The sequence below is a fragment of the Theobroma cacao genome, chromosome 2 (genome assembly GCF_000208745.1).
Source record: "Theobroma cacao cultivar B97-61/B2 chromosome 2, Criollo_cocoa_genome_V2, whole genome shotgun sequence".
NCBI lineage: Eukaryota > Viridiplantae > Streptophyta > Magnoliopsida > Malvales > Malvaceae > Theobroma > Theobroma cacao.
Genome location: NC_030851.1, coordinates 28,645,105 through 28,657,775, shown reverse-complemented (window position 1 = coordinate 28,657,775; position 12,671 = coordinate 28,645,105). Strand labels below are relative to the sequence as shown.

General features: G+C 33.4%; 1 long non-coding RNA gene across 1 annotated transcript; it reads left to right on the top strand.

The window, feature by feature from the left end:
• LOC108660819 lies at positions 237-1,409 on the top strand. The gene is made up of 3 exons (XR_001926511.1): positions 237-278; positions 934-1,018; positions 1,207-1,409. It is a non-coding gene; the product is annotated as an uncharacterized LOC108660819 (long non-coding RNA).

The following is a 12,671-nucleotide window of genomic DNA, read 5'->3' as shown; positions in this document are numbered from 1 at the left end:
ACATGGTCTTCATTTATTCTCATTTTGACCATTGACTAATTGTGTGGTGGAGAATAAAAGGATTAAAATTTTTAAGTTTTAAAAACGAGCCATTGACATGATGCCACGTGTCATCCTTTATTAATTTATTATTTTCTTTTTAAAAGGCACAAAAATCAGCCCATCTTCCACCCCATGGCCGGCCAAACCAGCAAGAAGAGAGAGAAAACAAAAACAAAACCCTAGAGAGAGAAAATCAAAGAAAAAGTGTGAATTTTCAAGGAAATTAAGTGAAAAAGGTGAGATTTTTTCTATTAAGCTTGAGTTTTCTTATTCCCAAGCATTTCTCCTTCTTTTTCATGATTAAATTGCATGTTTTCATGGTGATTTAATGGCTGGTCATATGGGTCTAGAGAGAGAAAATTGTTGTATTGATTTGATTTTGATATATGCTAGTGTTTAGTGTTAGTTTAGCATGTTAGTGAACAAAATATGTAGAAAAACATTCATTTTTCCCATTACCTAGCCTTAGCTGAATTTTCAAGTCAATGGTGAGGAAGAATGTGATGTCATTTTAGGTTATTTGATTATGAAATCATGGTTTTTGATATGGAAATTAATGAATTATGGAAAGAAAATCAAGTAGGAAAAATTATGACAATGATGCACCATTTTGGCCGAATTTTTCCAAGAAGGAATATGAATGTGGCTTTGTTGATTTTTGGGTTATTTGGCTGGACATTGGTGATTTGAAGCATTAGAAAAAGAAATGGGATCAATTGGAGCTAAATTGGATGTGTATTTTAATTTATCGGGTAAAAGATCGAAATAGGTCAATATGGTGTTTAGGCAAAATTTAGACCTTTTGCATTCATACCATGCATTAGTGATCTAAATTAGTTATTTCAATTTAAGGGCAACGTACAAAATTCCTTGATTTTATACTGTGTCAAGGTGGTGTGCCCTTCTACAAAGGCAAGGAAATTACGCTTGGGGATCACTAAGCTGAGTACACCTGAAATCTGAACTTTTGGAACCTGTGAGTAAACCTATTATCGTCTGAATTATCTAGAGTAGTTTTTATTCGATTTTGTGAATTCTGAAAAATTTGTGAAATGAATTATTTTTAATTGTCTCCCTTTACTCGCTTTTAGATTATTTAGATGGTGTTTGTTTACTCACTGAGATTTTATAATCTCACCTCTTTTTTTTATCCCATCATTTCAGGCCGGGTTAGCCTGTAGATAGCAGACATCGTCGAGAACTATAGTTGGCCATACTACTTAAAAAACTATAGGTTTACTGTCTTTACTACTTTTGTTCATTTATGGGCCCATGTAGCATTGTAAATTAAATTTCATACTTTGGTTTTCCGTATTATAGTTTGTATAAATATATTTAACTTTTACGTTACTAAAATCATTTTCAGAATACTCTATAAATGTTAATTTGTAAAAATAAAAATTGAATATTTTGTTGAATATTTTTATTTTATTTAAATGGTTATAATTCCATTTTAAATCACGTTTTAGACATTCAAATTTAATTTCGATTTCGAAATATGCATTTTTTGTTTAAGTACTACATTTTGGTCGAATTTGAAATTTTTGACGAAAAATGACCAAAATGCCCTTGTGAAGTGAAATTTTATTTTCCACTATTTTAAATAGGAAAAAGGCTTAAAAGCCTCTAAAATACAACATTTGGCAACGATTAACCACAAGGGAGATAAGAAACTGATACGAAAGCCTTGCGAGGTCTCGATATGGTATTCGGGGGATGAGTGCCTATCGGAACATCGCGACGGTTGTCACAGACTCAAGGATGGTTCCGGGTCGTGACATTATCCTTTCCCCCACCAGATTTTTCTTCTTCTTTATCCATGCTCTGCACCATTCTTGAAGCTTCCATGTCATTTTCTCTTTATCCACCATGAAATCAAGTTTTCTTCACTTTCCTTTCCATGTTTTCTTTTCCTTTCTTCTCCAAACTTCTTGAGCACTAAATTTACAGCCTTTAACCCCAATTTCCAACACATCTAAACCTTAAGAGGAGAAGAAAGAAAAAGAGAGAAAGGAAGAAAAAGCTTGGTTTTGGTGATTCAAGCAATGAACGGTAAGAATTCTTGTTTTTGGCTTGAGTAGTCTTTGAAAATGAGTTAGTAACTTAGAGAAATGTCTTGTGGTAGCAAAGATTGGCTTGATGGGAGAAAAATTGGTAACATGTAAGCCAATAAACCCATGGGTACATGAAGGACTCAATGTGGAAAACGAAAACGGTAAGCTTAACACTATGTTTTAAAGCCTACGTTTAGTTGAATATTGTGAGGAATTATAGTTGTTGAAAGGATTTATTTGCCTAAGCTAGTTGAAAATTATTAAGATTGTATGGCATGTTGTTTGAAAGAAATGAAAAAGGAATATTGTAGATGGAGGATTGAGAAACAAAGTATTGAAAGTTAGATAGATAACGATGCATGTAAACTAGGAAATAATCGAGTGAAAGTGAGAATGATTGTTACTACCATATATGTGGATTATGTGTGGAAATATAAAGATGGATTTTGGCAAAAATTATTTAGAAAGGTTAAAGTAGGCACGTGAAATCATAAATAAGTTGCCAGTGATATAATCTAAGGAATTTCGTAAGCAATGGATATAAGTAATTTTGGTAAAAATGTATTAAGATGTGAGTTAATTGAAGATGGTTTCATGATAGGATGAAAAATATAAATTTGAGTAAAGATTATTGATTGAAGTGCTGCCTGTATATGTATGTAATTAAATATATTGAGTTCGTATTATTGCTAGGAAGTGCAAAGTCAAGGTTAGAGAACTGTGGTGGAGTAAATAATGAGCGATCGACCAGTGAAAATAGTTAGAGACACCTCCAAACAAATAGCGACTTAATATCTCATTGTTGCCAGGTGAGTGAACTTGCATTTCAAAATTTGCTTTGGGAAATGTAAATGTATTTGGGTGAAACATTTGAATGATTTTATCTATCCTTTCTTTAAAAATGTGTGCCAGGGAACAAGCCCTTGATAAAAATGTCTCGATCTTGTGAAAATGTGAAATGTGTAAAAGGATGAATCTGTGTGCTCCTATATTATGTTGGTATGTATGTATATAAATATATGTTATGCACAGCTATGTGCGGATGTAGGGAGTGCACATGAGCTGATGATGATGATGATGATGATATGGAAATGTGCAAGTAGGGCGTGCACATGATGATGAATGAAGTGGGGTGGTGTACATGCGTATATATGTTTCTATATGTATATGTGATAGAAAGTTTATGATTATAACATATGATTGAAATGAATAATGAAAACTTGAGTATTGTCCATGTGTTCAATTTAATGTGCAATGTGGCATGAGTGGATATTCTCGGTGGCAATGAAAGCCCCTTGGATTTTATCTGGCCAGAATTTCGTTGCAGTGAGAATGCCTTTTTGCTGCGGTGAGAGTCAATCTATTATGCTTGACTTGCTTGAATTCTACTAAAGTGTTCACTTCTCAACTTCTTTGTTGTTCATGAGTTTTTCATCATCAAGTGACTAAGTGACCAAGGGTTTGAATGAGGGCTTTTTAGTAAGAAATTAATTCAATTGCATTGTTTTTGAAACAAGTGCATCATGTTTTCTAAAACCTTCCTTAATGTTGCTTGTTCCCCTCCTATGTTCACTCACTGAGTGTGTACTCACGTTTTCTTTTTAAAATTCATGTTTTAGGTTTTTTGAGTTATAGGTGATTGGATCCTAGGACGAGGTGCTCCTCCCTATACATTGCTCTGTAGGTTTAACGTGCCACTAAGGATTATCAATCGTGCCTAGAGTCACTCCGCTGACAATCAAGGTCCAATATAATGTTAAGATTCATTTGTTAATCTTTATATGTATATAATGGTTGATGATGCCATTATGAATGCATGATGGGGTTTTATGAATTGTTTTCAAAGGAACTATATTGGAACACTACGAATTATGGATTTTAAAGAATTATGGATTAATGTACAAGATTATATAAATAGGCTTGCTTGCGCTTAGTGGGCTAAACCCATGGGCCCTTACGCCAGTCATGGTCCGAAAATTAGGCTGTGACATATACATCACAGACCGTGGCCCCAGCCACGTCTAATAACTTGTCAGTGACCCAAAGGTTCTCTAGCTAGCGCTCACTTGTGTATAAGGGTCACATTATCCCAATGTGACATTCGGCCTACTCTCAACGCTCTCGGTTTGTCAAAACCTTTTTAAAACCAAATCGAGGTTTTTCGAGACTTTTTCTTGAAACTATTTAAAATCAAGGTTCGATAATCTTTCCAATTGCTTTTCACATTAAATGGCATTGTGTAAACACTTGTAAAAGGATCGAAATAAAATCGGTTCTCAAAAGTTTGTATTTAAAATCATTTAACGATGTATTCACACAAAGATACAAGGCACGGATTTTTTATTCAAAACAGTGCAAAAGGCTTGTTTCCTGATTTCTAAAACTCTTTACATATGTGTATATATATATATATATTCTACACAAATGATTTACAAATCATTTACATCCACAATTTCCTAGGGTTTCTACCAGCTCATGCTTTCCACAATAACAATAAATAAATAATTGTAAATCCATTTTAAGGTTGCCTAACAAGGCTAATAGCTTATGCTATCCACAATCGCATTTATAAAAAAATCGGCAACGTTTATTAACGTAAATCGATATATAGTATGGAGATTTGAAATAAACACCCCCTAATCACCTCAAAATGGCGGGATATTACTTCACCACTAATCCGGTTACGTTTCCTCCTTTAGTTTATCACCACGATAATCCTTTTCCACTTGTACACTTCCTAGCAATAAACCAAGCTTAATGTACTTAGTGGTTATCATTTTCATTTTTCTTCTTTTTCATTCAAACATTAACCATCTGTTAATAACTCACATCATGCTAGAATCACCATTCTTTCTCACTTAATCTTTGCATATTCATTTGCATTTGACATATTCTTACTAAAGGAATTTGTATCTTTTACTTGCGTAATTCTTTATATTATATATACCAGCAACTTATTTACGACATTAAGTGTTCATTTCAACTTTTGCAAGCAACTTTCATTCGAATTCATCTTATATTTTTACAACATAAACCACATATATGGCAGCAACAATCATTCTCAATCTCACTCAATTATTGCCAAGTTTACATGCATAATTGTCTATCTAATTTACAATGCTTTATTTCTCAATCCTCCATCCACATTATTCCTTTTTCATTTCTTTCAAACAACATAACAAGCAAACTTAACATGTCCATCAAGCTTATGCATTTTAGATCCTTTTAACAACCATTATGCCTCACAATGCACCTTTCAAGATTCCGACCACACAACAATAGCCATTTTCTCAAGATTTCTCAACTATACTTAAAACATTATTTATTTTTACCTTAATGATTGCTTGATCGGCACATGCACTCCAAGGTTCCTCCAAAACTTTAATCAACAAGCTGCCAACATGATTCACGAATTATTTCTTCAAAGATCTTACCAATCGTGGGCTTAAAACACAATATTATGCTTACCACTTCTCTTTCACTTTGAATCCACCATACATCCACGGTTTTGATAGCTTGCATGTCACCAAATCTTCTTCAATGAAGCCAATCTTTGCTGCCATTAAATAGTTCGTATAATTACCAATCCATTTTCAAAGATCATTCAAGCTAAAGCCACAAGTCTTACCTTATTTCTCTTGTATCTTGAAACCCACTTGATATTTCTTCAAATGCCTTTGAATCAATCCTTAAAACTTATGCGCATGTGTACCTTTGAGATTCTAAGGATCAAAGAATGGGTGGAATGGAAGAAAAAGGCAAGAAATCCTTCATTTCCCCCACAGCTTCTCTTAAACCCTCACTACCCGAGCCTTTCCTCTTTTCTTTCTTTTCATTCCAAAATTCTCTATTTGTCTCCTCGGGATGTAAAATGTCTCACTTTGTCCTAGTTCACTTCCAAATGCCTTTTAACTTGCTAATTCATCCTCGATAAAAATATTATTATTTCCTTGCATATGAAATATTTTATTCCAAAATATTCTTTTCACCGATCACTGCTTTTTGACACTTAAATTTACGTCAATTAACCCTTTAACTTATTGATAAGGACTTATGGACTTCTATACGAGGGTACGGGGTGTTACACCTCAAATAAAATTGAATTATGCCTCATGGCTCTTGAAGAGATAAAGTTAATTTCTTCATTTTGTGAACTTAATTCATATTCTTTGATGAATTGCATGATGCTTTTGAGGATTTAGCATTTGAGTTTGAGAAAATTAATTTGAAAAATAAGAAAACCATTTCCATAATTAACGTTGAACATGAATTTTTGGTGAAAACAAAACTTGACTTGGAAAAAAAAATTGTTGTTGGTATAATACACGCAAGTGCACATGGTCGTACAAGCAATATAAAGGTAAGTAAAGTATAGTTTTCCATAGAGATTGGTACCCATTTTTCACTATGTATCAAATTTAGAACAAAATAGCCCTATCCAAGCACTCGATTTCAAATGATTAATTAAATGAAAACTAATTAATTAACTAAATAATTAAAGAATAACAAAATATTACTAAAAGAAATATTTACTCAAAACTTAGGATTATGGCATTTTTCAAAACTTCATCTGAATTTAATCATTCTCCTGGACTTATATTAATGGAGTACATAGCTAACCTAGACTCCACATTATGTACACATCTCTGTTGAGATCATGCACACATACCTTTCCAAATTAATCCCATATGTCTATGCAAATTAATTAGAAAAAGTTCATTATGATCGTATTCTAATATGCCAGCCTAAGGTATTTAGGTATATGTCTATCTTAAACATGAAGCTATCACTTAACTCCAAAGTAAATCGAACAAAGGGTATTCAAAACGGTAGTCTCTTCTAAACTCCCTTTGGCGAGTTCCATTTAGAGACTTAATACATTTCAACTGGTGATCAAGTAGTGAAAAGCAGTAACTACAGAATTGAATAAACCATGCAATTTCCACTAAAACTAAGCAAGGAAAAATCAAATATTGAAACTACATAATGAAATAACCCATAATCCTAGAAAACAAAATTAGTTCATCATTGTTTTTATAGCAGACATGAGTAAATCAAGAGAAAAGGCCATTTCTACAATAAAATAACAAGAAAGAAAATGAACAGTAATGAAATATCAAATCTTCTTTCGATTCTTGATCCTTAATTCCTTTGATTTCTTCTCATTTTCCTCATTGAAAACCCTTTTCTTTTCTCTCAAAAATTGTTGTTCATTGCCTCTCTGAACCCTTTCTCTTAGCTGTTGAAAATCACCTATTTATAGCCTCCAAAACCCCTAAAAAACTCAATTCCCAATTCACTAAATTTTCATAATCCACATCAGAGTGCTGTTGCCTTGCTCCATAAGCGCTGTGGCACTTTAGACTTATAATTTTTTTCATTGTCTTTCAATCGGTGCCATGCTGGCTTCTCGAGTATGGGAGCATTGCTACTCCCTTGGACATGACCTTGAGTCTTGCAAGGCTGCAATGCTACTCCTTGTGCTTCCTTGGTGCAGAACTATTATAGTGCCTCATCTTCCAATGCAAGTTTCTTTTACCTCAAGGCTAATCTGGGCAAAGTTGCACACATAAAAGTTAAGGATTTGCCTATTTGATTTCAAATGATCTAAGAATAATATTGATTGGATCTCTGTAGCTCGAGTTATGTTCAAATTATCACAACATGTTTAGTGAAAATCAGCACTTAGTCTCCAATGCATAGTTCATCAGCATTTAACTATGCATTTGAAAACCTACAAACACAAGGACTAAATCAGTATTGGTTTAAAATAAGACTGCCAACATGAAAATGAATTATAATTACTTGAATTAAACTAAGTTAAAATGCTTTAAAACTAATTAACCAAAAACATCAAAACTATCTAAAATTGACTTAAAACACAAGGACTTAGCTATTTTAACATCCAAAATGTGGCCAAATAACTCTATATTATAAAGTTATCAAAAATGAAAATTTAAAAAAGGATTTTGAAGCTAACCAAAAGAAAATTAATATTTTGGAAAAGCAAATTTTGATGTGAAAAGAACATTTGAAGATTTATTAAATGGGAAACAAAAGGTTTTCACAAATTCCTCATCTTCCAAAATGATCAAATCCTTTCATTGCATATTTTTTGGTTATTGTTCATACACTTGTCCAATTACAAAATGTTTAACTTATAAATTTAGGCAAGTGTGGGCTCCAAAAGGAACTTTGTGTGACGAGACTAACTTTCAAGGATCCAAAGCACTTTGGATACCAAAGATTACATGAAAAATGTCTCTTATAGGTGTGGTAGAGCAAGGACAAACAATTCTTGAAGAATGACTGCTCTTTAGTCACTCATAAAGGAGAATGGGTGATTTTTATGCTAAAAGCCTTTTGTTTGTTTAAACGAGAAGTTTGATTGCTTATATATTGAATGTTTCTTTGACTTATCTTGGCTTCTAAAATTGTTTGCTTTTCTTAATTGAAAATTTTGGCTGCTTATTCTTGCTTTAATATTAAGTGTATAATTCTATGACTACTCTCCCTTGAGCCTTACGGATAAATCTTGATTATGCAAAATAGATTTAATATGATACATGTTATAAATTGTATAATCTTGAAGAAAGTAGGAGTCAAAGATTGATAAGTGTTTGCTTTTATATGAACTTGAATATTTCTCCAACATCTTGTCACAGCCTAATTTTCGGGCCATGACCGGCATATGGGCCCAATGGGCATACCCACTAAGCCCAAGCAAGCCTTTTTGTATGATCCTGTTCATCATTCTATCCATCACTTTAAATGCCATATTTCGTAATTCTCAAGTATAATCATTTCAAAAATGTAACATGGCAACCAACTACTTACATTTATATCATCCAAAATAATGTCACCCATTGCCAACTCATAGTGGCAACATTAATCAAAATAAACATATATTGTTTATAACATAAGTCTTAGCAATTTACATTAAGTGTACATGTACACATGCAAAAGACCCTTGACTACCAGCAGAGTGACTTTAGGTACTGGTACGGCTACTGAATGCCATGGTACCTACCAAAAGGTGAATACAAGTGGACACCTCAATCTAGGTCCCAACGGCCTCTAAATCTGAAAACATGAAGTTGAAAAGAGTGAGTATAAAACCAGTGACTGAACATAGGAAGGGAACAAGCAAATGATAAGGAAAGTGTAGAAATCATGATGCACTTATGTTAAAAACAATGCAATTTAGTTTAATTTCTTGCTAAAACCCCTGATTTCAAACTTTGATTATTTAATCCCTTAGTGTTGAAAAATCCATGGTCAACCATGAAGTTGAAAAGAGTGAAAATGTCAAACCCGACCTTATAAAGTACTTGCCATGTCCTTTATGTGATTGACAATATGCTTGCATACTTGGAAAGGCCCGAAAAATCGTCAAAAGTCGATATTATACCAAATGGTACTATTAAGTTGAATTAAGCCTCGAACTAATATAAATAGAGATCTTAAGATGAAATTGATAATTTTAAAACCCCAGAATGACTTAAAATGATGATTTGGAGTTCGAGGGCTGAATTGGAGTCAATTTGGAATTTTCATGTTCTAGGGGTAAAATGGTAATTTTGTCACTCGAGGACAAAATGGGAATTTTTAGAAAAGATTTTGATCACATTTGACTCATTGGAGTATGATTTGAGTTTAAGAGGTGAAAAATTTTAATTCCGGCATTTTTCTGAGCATAGGGGCAAAATAGTCATTTTGCCGCCCCAGGGCAAAATCGTAATTTTACACCACCCAACAGTTGTCCAGCACATGGATTTTACCCAATATTATCATGGATAATTGAGGAAATTTAAGTGGTGGAGAGAGATTACTTAATGGCTAAGTATGACACATGGACCAATGGAATAGTGACATGTGTCAAAATCTCATCCATTTATTATTTTCCTTATAAATTAGCACAAAATCAGCCCATTTCTCACCCATATGGGCGGCCAAAGCATGAAGTGAAGAGGAAAGGAAAGAACACAAACCCTAGGTGGGAAAATTGAAGAAAAAGAGTGGGATTTCAAGGGATTAAGCTAATAAAGGTAAAATTTTGTGATTTTATCTTGTGATTTACATTACCCATGTTTTCTTTTTCATTTTTCATGCTTAGAACTCAAGTTTGCACGATTAACCCATGCTGGCCAAATTTGAGATGAGAGGTTTTGAGCATTGATTTTGCTAGATTTCAAGCTAATTAAGTGTTTTTAGTTGTTTGGTAATGGAAAAGTATAAAAATCTAGCAAGGAATCACTTTGTTCTTCACAAACACACAAGAGACTGAATTTTCTAGGGAGGATATTGAGGTTGAAATTAATGATATTTCATGATATTTTGGTGGTATTTAATGATTGGTGAGGCCAGAAATTTAATGGAAAATTTTGGCATGAAAATCTGAATTTTTACCTAATGTATAGATATGTTCGATTTATGGTTCGAACTGATAAATTGAATCATATTCACAGTTATTGAGGTATTTTAAGTATAATTGGAGTGTAGAAAGTGAAAGAAATCGATTTGGAGTTAAATTGGAGGTTTTAGCCAATTACACCAAGAATAGTGCGAATTAGGTCGAATACCGTATTTAAACGGCTATTCGGACATTTTGCATCACATTTCGTGCATTCATATAGATTTATAGAGCCTGAAATAGTTTATGATAAATTGACACAATTTATTGAAATTCGTGTCACGTATGATGTATAGGTGGTGAGCCCTCTAACAAGGGTAAAGAGATTGTGGTCAAAGACCGAGAATAGGAGTATATCGACTCCTAATATTGTGAGTAACCTTACTATCGTCTTAATTATATAAAGTGGTTTTTATCCGATTTTGTGAATTTTATGGAAAATGAATTAAATGATTAATTTTTTGATTTTATAAACCAAATGTGATTTAATGAAATGATTTCATAGAATTGTTTTAAAATTGAATAATGGCTTTGAAAATAGAGTAATTAGAGACCATTTGAAGTATTGTGAATTTATGGTTCTAATTGATTGGCTTATGACAATATTGGCATGAATGGCTAAATTGGTATTTGTGTTGAAATGTATAAACTGTTGTTTGCCTTGATAAGCTGGATAATGATAAAATTGCCATGTTATGCTATTGAATTTTTATTGTTTGGTGGGTTTAGCTTGTTGCAGTGGGCTGGTTTTGTAGACTAGCCTATTAGAGGGGCACGAAACCTAGTCATATTCTTACCTCGATTGGAGAGGGGAGTAGGGTAACTCCCGAGGTATAACTTTTAGAGTTCACATCACGCCAAACCACCACGTGAGGGCGAACTCAGCCAACGCCAAGGAACGACTATATTTTCAAAATAAAAAACATGATTTATGAGTACATAACTTTTTTATAGTCTTGGCAGACTCGGTTTGGGATAGCCCGCGACCAAGGTATCCCTAATGACCGAGTATGATGATGATTTTGGCACGAGCCAAAGTTTTAAGAAATTCATAAGCCATGTTAATTACTCGATTTATATGAATTGATTTTGTTTGGTCGAAACAAGTTGAAAGGTGCTGAATTTCAGTATGTTAAACTGTTTTATCTGTCTCCATTTACTCAACTTTAGATGGTTTAGATGGTATCTGTTTACTCACTGGGATTTTATAATCTCACCACCCTCTTTTCAACCATTTCAGGCCGAGGTAGCCTGTGGATAGCAGATATCGTCAAGGATTATAATCGGCTTTACTACTCCAAAAACTGTAGGTTTATTGCCTTTGTGCACTTTTATTCCTTGTGGGCCCACGAGTCACTATAAAGTAAATTTCATATCCCGGTTATCTGTATTATAGTACGTATGAATTTATTTAGCTTTTACATTACAAAACTTATTTACCGATGACTCTATAAATATTGTTTTACAAGAAATTAGAATATTTTATTGAATATTTGTATTTTATTCAAATAGTTGCAATATCATTTTTAATAAATGTTTTAGACACCCAAATTTATTTTAAATCATGAAATATGTGTTTTCCACTCATCTACATATCTTTAGTCGGGTTTTGAAAATTTTGAGAAAAAATGACGAAAATGCCTCTGTGAGGTGAAAATTATTTTTCCACGATTTTGAAAGGGAAAAAGCTTAAAATTCTTTAAAACGAGGTTTGGCGATGATTACTCACAGGGGAGATGAAAAAACAAATGGTACTAAAGTCTTACGGGGTTTCGATTGGCACTCCGGGTAACGAATGTCTATCGGGACGTCGCGACAGTTGTCACGGGCTCGAGGGGAGTATCGGGTCGTGATAGAAAACTACAGCAGAGTCCAAGCAAGGTAAGCATGGCAGAGGAAATCTAGCTTCATTGCAGCGAGACTGAAATTTCGTTGCAACGAAATTCAAGGCAAAAATTTGAACCAACCACTCGAGAGTTTCTCGCTGCAACGAGAATGCATTTTCATTGCAACGAAACCAAGGCTGACATTTTTCCCAACCACTCGAGAGTTTCTCGCTACAGCAAAAACTAAGGCTATTAAGTCAGAAGAATTCTTATCACAATGAAAATCCATTTTTTGTGCAATGAAAATCAATTGGAAAGCATTTGTCAAATTTCAAC